The following is a 6,998-nucleotide window of genomic DNA, read 5'->3' as shown; positions in this document are numbered from 1 at the left end:
TTATAGTCAACAAAAGTTAATGGAAGAAAAAATTGTATAAAGAAAAAAATTATTTTAATGGAAAAGATTATACAATATTTTCTAATGTAAAAATGTGAATTAATTACTTAAATATATAAGTCAATGTAATTTTTACATAAACATTAACGACCTAAGTTTGTCTAAATGCGTGGTGAGAATTGTAAGTAAAGAACAACTCCGTCCAACGTCCCAAAAGTAATTTTTTTTCATATGATTAATATTTGTACAATAGTAAGAATATAACAATACAAACATAAAAAAAAAACTCAAACTCTCCTTTTCTTTTTTGACATCCAATGTACTTGTTATATTAAATCATGATATTTTTCAAAGAGTTAAAGGATGCTATAACATCATTTACAATCCAACAAGAAAAATTAGCAAACCAAACAATGTTTTGTAGTAACGAAATAGAAAAGTTAGTTAAATTATGTGTTATTATATTCCAAGATCTAGGAATTTGCACATCTACATCTTCAAAGAATCCATCAACTTTCAAATATCCTCACATGCTGTTTCTATCTCCCAAGATACGACACTTTTTTTAATACCATACCCACCACATTATTTGCATATGATAAGACTTACACTCTCTTCCATCCATTTTTCATAGCTTTTTCCAACGCTTCACGAATTGCTAGTGCTTCAGCAGTGATGACCTTTCCCAACAAACTGATTTGGGGATCCAAAGACTTGAAGCAATTTACCACAGTTGTCCATAACTGCCATTTCAATGTTTGCCATCTTCCTCTTCTTGTGTAAGGTAGCATCTGCAAATAAGATAATACCATCTTGTACAAGAAAAATGTTCTTATCACTAGGACAATCGGTTATACATGGAGTAGAATGATTAATAAAACAAATTATATTCATATTCATGGTAGTAAAAGAGTGCTTTGTTTACTATTTCACTAGGTTCATAAATTTCTCCATTAAAGTTTAGAGCAATTCTAGCTTTCCAAATTTTCCACTTAACAAAAACACTTAACTTACTTAGCTCAATAGAATTTGAATATCAATTACCATTATCACAAATATTATTCCACCGGTTAGCAAAATTCATAATGTTTTTCTACTCCAGGCCAATTTATAGGACATATTTCAAACTAGTTGAGATTTAGGACATCTAAACAACATATACTCAATTGTTTCACTTTTCAGACCACATCCTTTGCAAACGTCACACTTATGTTTTAATCTTTTTGAAATGATATTGTTAGCTGGAAGCACATTTTTTTTGCCAAAGACATAGCTGCTTATTATGAATATTGAATCTTAATTTGCTTACAAAAAATTTCTCAGACAACACAATCAAGAAAACTGTGTTTTTGAGTTTGAGAAAATGCTGGTTTTCTTAATCTAAAATTGGGCTGAAACCCACTATATAAAAATCAAAATTGTCGTAACAGTGCTTAGGTCAGGCCCAAAAGTAACCTGACTCGGATCCACAAAATCTCAAAAGAGAAAGCAAAAACACTTCCGACTATTAGGTTATTTTAGAAAGTGTAAAGTTCCTCCTCTTGTTGCCTTTTCAGCTTCTCAATTGTCGATGAAATTCGGTGTTCCACGCCGCTACTGTGATGCTATCTTTGGTCATCATCCTCTACCTATTCATCTCCATCACTCAGCTAAGTATCAAAAGTCAACCTTACCTTTATCTCTTTTCTAACTCGCTGGGTTGAGCTTATTATGACGCTAATACCACCATCATAATTAGAAACGAGTTTCCAGTAAGCATTAATTAAGTACATTAGTAGTGTGGTGGGTAATTTCTAATCAATTTTAGGGACTGTACAGATTTGATCTCGCTGGTGCTTGAATATTCCAACCCTCACATCCAAAATCTCACTGAATGCAGGCTTCATACTCAATGAAAATCACTTCCAACACCGGGTACCATCATCTCCTCAACCCCCCACCCCCCAATTTGACTAGTTTTTACCCTATTGCATTTTTTCATTCTGGAGCTTTGATGTTAATGTTGTTGAAAATAGAGCTTCTCTAACTAAATTCCTCTACTAGGTTTAGTTTATTCTCTAACATTTTTAGTGCCTTCTTGTGCTTTAGTGTCCAAATTTTGGCTTCCTACCTGATATTGCATGTTATGCACCTTTTGTTAGAGTTGATGGTGTTGTTGATTTAATACTCTTGTGTGATTCTTCTAATATTAGGAGTACCAACTATGTTAAGCTTAAGGATAACATATCCTTCCACTGAAACTTATTCCAAATTATTATACTGAATATCATCTGCAAAACCAAAACCTATGTTAGTAAAAAAATCAGCTAGAGAGTTACCTTCCCGAAGGGAATGTACCACTCTAACTGATATGTTTTCCGTCATACATTTAATGGATTTGACCACAACTTCCATACTCCATGGAAGCTCCCAATGTTGATTCAGAATCTGCACCATTACCCAAGAATGACTTTCTACAATAATTTGCTGAATAGAGTTATCTTTGCAGAACTGTAGGCATTCCCTGATAGCTATAGCTTCTGCTACCAAATTAGCAGTATCTTTATTTCTAGATCCTTTAGCTACCACTAAGTCTCCATGTTGATCTCTAATTCAAAAAGCAATAGAACTAAGACTTGAATTACCCTTGGAAGCACTATCTGTGTTACCTTTTAGCTATCCAAGTCATGGGGAATCCCTCTCACCAATTTAAATGAAGAATAGTTGCTGTAAATTTGAATATCATCCATAATACTAGACCAATTTCTACCTACAACCTCCATTTTGAACCTTTCACAAATTTAGCAGTAGTTCTCTCTACTTCCCAAACAATCTTTCTTTCATGATAAGAACCCCCATTTAAGACTGTGTTTATTCTTTTATAAAGAAACCATGAAATAATTATAGGAATCACATTAAATACAAATCCCAACCTTTGGTTACCTCCCTGAATTCTCCACATCCTGAGACTTTGTTTCACATTAATTCTATGCTCAACTAACCCAGCTGCTCTATAGAAATAATTCCACATTCTCCCAGCAATTCCTCCTTTGAGAAAAAGGTGATTAATTGTTTCTTTTTCGAGAATAGTGCAACAAATACAATTCTCGGTAATCTCAGGGTTCCATATATACATCAAAGATGCAACAGGAATCTGACCTTTCCAAATCCTCCAAGTTAGGAATGATAATTTAAAAGGAAATCTTGTGTGCCAAATTGCCTTTAAATCATTATTTTCATCATTTCTTTGCCTTAAAAGTTCCCAGGCACTTTTATTGCTAAACTTTCATGTATTGTTCATAGTCTACAAGGGTTTATCCATAGTGTCTTTATAGCATACAAAGTCTATATTGTCTTTAACATAGCTTACTACATGTCTTGGAACATTATCCTCCATAACCTCATATTTCCAGCCTTCTACATCTAGAAATTTTGAGATATCATTCAAAGGATGAAATGTTTGTACCTCAGATTGCTGCATAAATAATGGATCAGTATTTGTCCAATTATTAAACCAAATTATGGATGTGCCACCTCTAGGTTCCCACCATAAGCATTGTTTAATTTTTTTTCTCTGTTATTCAGCATAGCTTTACACACTTGAGAGCTACCTCTCCATTGCACTGGTGTAGGCGACTATTTTTTTGCAATACTTATTCCATAAAAAGTTTGTCCACAAGTGGATCTGAGTCCTAAATCTCTACCATAGCTTGGCATACATAGATTGAGCCACATCTTCCATGGATCTAAACCCCAAACCACCTTCTTTTTTAGGTAGACAAGGTTTATTCCAATCCACCCAGTGTTTACTTCTTCCTGTTTCTTTGTTCTGGCAAAAGAATTTGGCAAAGATTCTCTACACTTCTTTTGTAATATGTTTTAGTGGGAAAACTGCTGATAACACATATAGTGGTACGCTCTAAAGCACACTTTTAATAAGAACTTCTTTTCCTCCATAGGATAGCAATCTACCCTTCCAAACTTAAAGCTTACCTCTAATATTGTCTATCAAATCAACATAATGCTCATTTTTCTTCTTGGAATGAGTTAAAGGACATCCATGATATTTTAAAGGAAAAGTGCCTCTATTCATCCCTGTAATCCGTTCGACCTAATTCAACACATTAGAGGGAGTATTTTGATACATATAAATAAAGCTCTTTTCCTTGTTCACCTTTTGGCCAGACTCAATCTCATATTCCTACAAAATCCTCATTATTTTTTTCAAAGAATAAAAATTAAAAGAGAAGAAAATAATGGTATCATTTGCATAAGCAAGGTGGTTCAGATTATAACTCCACTTAGGTATACCATACCCCACATAAAAGAAGTCATTAAATAATTGATTAAGGAATCTTGTTGTAATACCCCGAACTTTCCTTAAGCCTAATTTCGTCTCTGTAAGAATGAGAAATGACTTCCAAAGTGAGTAATGTTTAAATCATATAGAATTTTCCTAATTTTGAATTTTTATCGTGTGATAAATTGAATTAGATTTCCAACGATATAAGATTCGTCCAAATCCGATAACCGGACAAGAAGTTATGGCTAATTGAAGTTCCATTCATAAAATACCATCATTCAGACCCTTAGCGCGTCGTGGAGAGGATTAATATCCCAATTGTCAGTTTCCACTAGCCTAGCGAGATATTGGCGCATCGCGCCAGGTGCCAAAATGGCATTCCAAAGGGGCACCGCGATGGCTCCGCGTCACGGAATCTTTCTAGTTCCCAGTGATCAATTTCCAGTGAGCCACCGCGATAGTGGCGCGTCACGGTGGCCACTTAGTTTGCAAATATTCATTTTTCCAGTTCGTTAAGAGTTAAAGGGGTTATTTTGGTCAATTACCCTACCCCCAATCCATCCAAAAACATAAAATCAATTACATAACAAAACACTTTATTCCCTAATCCTCATTCTCTTCAAAAAAAAATAACCCTAGTTCACCATACTTATCCTCCAAGAAACTCAAGATTTCTCCATTCATTCTCCAAATTGAGCCAAGATTCCAAGTTCTTAGTGTAAGAATTCCAAAAACCCCCCGTTCAAGAGTACAAGTAGCATCTCAAAAGCAAGCATATTCATTAAGTTCACAATCTAAGGTATGTAGGGTTTCAACAAGGACAATCCTTTCGTCCTTGTGCTCAAAACTTGTTTTAAGTTATAAATTACTGAATTCTATATGATTCCTCATGAAATTGGAATTGGGGTTTATACCCAAATCATATTGTTTGAAGCTTATGAGATTTCAAGTGATTGAATGTTGAATTACCTGATAAATTTCATATACTTATTATGTGATACGAATTTTCAGATTTTCCCAATTGAGTTTAAGCAAGATATTGAGATTCTTGACTTTATTATTTTGATATTGTTAAAGTATGATTCAAGAAGAATATTGATCCTGATATTTTGCTATTATTTTGAATGTTTATACAAGAGTTTTAAATTGGGATTTAAACCCATTATCACTATTTACAAGATTATGATTTTTGAGAGATTTTGAAGATAAGTTTCATGTCTATTCTCTTATTTTCATGCCTATTGTAGAAATTTTCAGATTTTGAGTTATATTATTATTGAGTGCATTAACAAGCATAAATTCAATGATTTTACATGAGTTTCCTAATTTGAGTATTGATATTTCAAGAACTTGTGCTTTAAGCACCCTGAAATTTGCATATTTTGAGTTATATAATAGTATTTGATCTTCGGATCCTCGGTTGAGTTTTGGAATCCACTTTTCAGAGTGTATTACAGATTACAGATATGAGTTTGGTCTTCATTATAGACCCTTGAGTTACTTTAAGGTGGATTTCCTAAAAGTTCTGAGCCTAAGTATGGGAGTAGTATTTAGCACCAAGCGGGAAGTGTGGGTTTAGCGCATCTTACTTCCCTAGAACTACATGCCACCGTAGGATTGAGATTTATGGGCCTGAGGCCGAGATAGTGATCACTTAAGTTAAGGTTCTATTTCGATGGCAAGGGTAGAATTGCTCTCCCCAATGTGGGTAAGACGTTGGACTCCATGTCAGCTCACATGGTTTATGTCGGTTAGAAGAACCTCCCAAAGATGTTCTCCACTCTTGAAACAGTTTTATGGATTTAAAGTATTGAGCTAAAGAGTTTACTATACAAAATGAGTTTTAGATTTCATCTATTACAAGTTGTGAGAATAAGAGGAGAATACAGATTTCAGAAGCAAGTGAAATGACTCACGAGATTTATACTACATGTTTTATTATTCATGATTTATGAGATTTATATTTCAGATTTTTATTCAAGCTATGTGAGTCATTTATGTCAGCATGCATGATTTTATAAAGAGTAATGATATTGTTTATGTAAATGCATATACCCCCATATACTCAGTACATCCTCAAAATATTGATCCACATACATGTCTATGTGCTACATTGTCTCATAATGTAGGTACAAGTTGTAGCGAATATACCATATTCAGTCAGTTCGCAGCTTCCAGTCAGCAGGTGATGAGTCCTTTTGATTCATGGGCTCGAGTCAGTTACACAGTTTGAGAAGTATTGTATTTTCTTTATTCAATCGTATTGAGTTGGGATAGTTGGGAGTCATGACCCGGCTACCTATAGTCAGTACTAGTAGAGACTTCATAGACAGTTAGTAGTGTTAATGTATTTTATTTCAGTTTTGTTGTCAAAAGCAGAGTTGTAATCTTGTAAATTCAGATTTGTATTGATCGAGTTCAGAGAAGTTTTATGTTTCTGCTGATTTTGTTCAGATTTATGTATTTTATTCAGTTGCTTGTAAGTATGCCAGTAGAAAGGTTAGCTTGGGATCACTTGTGATCCTAAGCATCGTGTGACGTTTCGAGACCCATTTTCGGGACATTACACTTGTCATTACTTCAACAGAAAGAATAAATAGTGCAGGAGATAAAGGGTCACCTTGTTTCACTCCCCTTAAATGAGAAAAACAACAGATTGGTCATTCAACAAAATAGAGTACTAATTATTAGAAATAAGCCTCTAGATCACATCTAC

At 34.0% G+C, this 6,998-nt stretch overlaps 1 long non-coding RNA gene across 1 annotated transcript; it reads left to right on the top strand.

Moving 5' to 3' along the window:
- The first annotated feature begins 1,289 nt into the window (after window positions 1-1,289).
- On the top strand, window positions 1,290-6,720 carry LOC124888511. Its single transcript, XR_007046872.1, has 2 exons — window positions 1,290-1,914; window positions 6,412-6,720. It is a non-coding gene; the product is annotated as an uncharacterized LOC124888511 (long non-coding RNA).
- Window positions 6,721-6,998: the final 278 nt, after the last annotated feature.

The sequence above is a fragment of the Capsicum annuum genome, chromosome 11, assembly GCF_002878395.1.
Source record: "Capsicum annuum cultivar UCD-10X-F1 chromosome 11, UCD10Xv1.1, whole genome shotgun sequence".
Lineage (NCBI taxonomy): Eukaryota > Viridiplantae > Streptophyta > Magnoliopsida > Solanales > Solanaceae > Capsicum > Capsicum annuum.
This window is presented reverse-complemented; position numbering and strand designations above follow the sequence as displayed.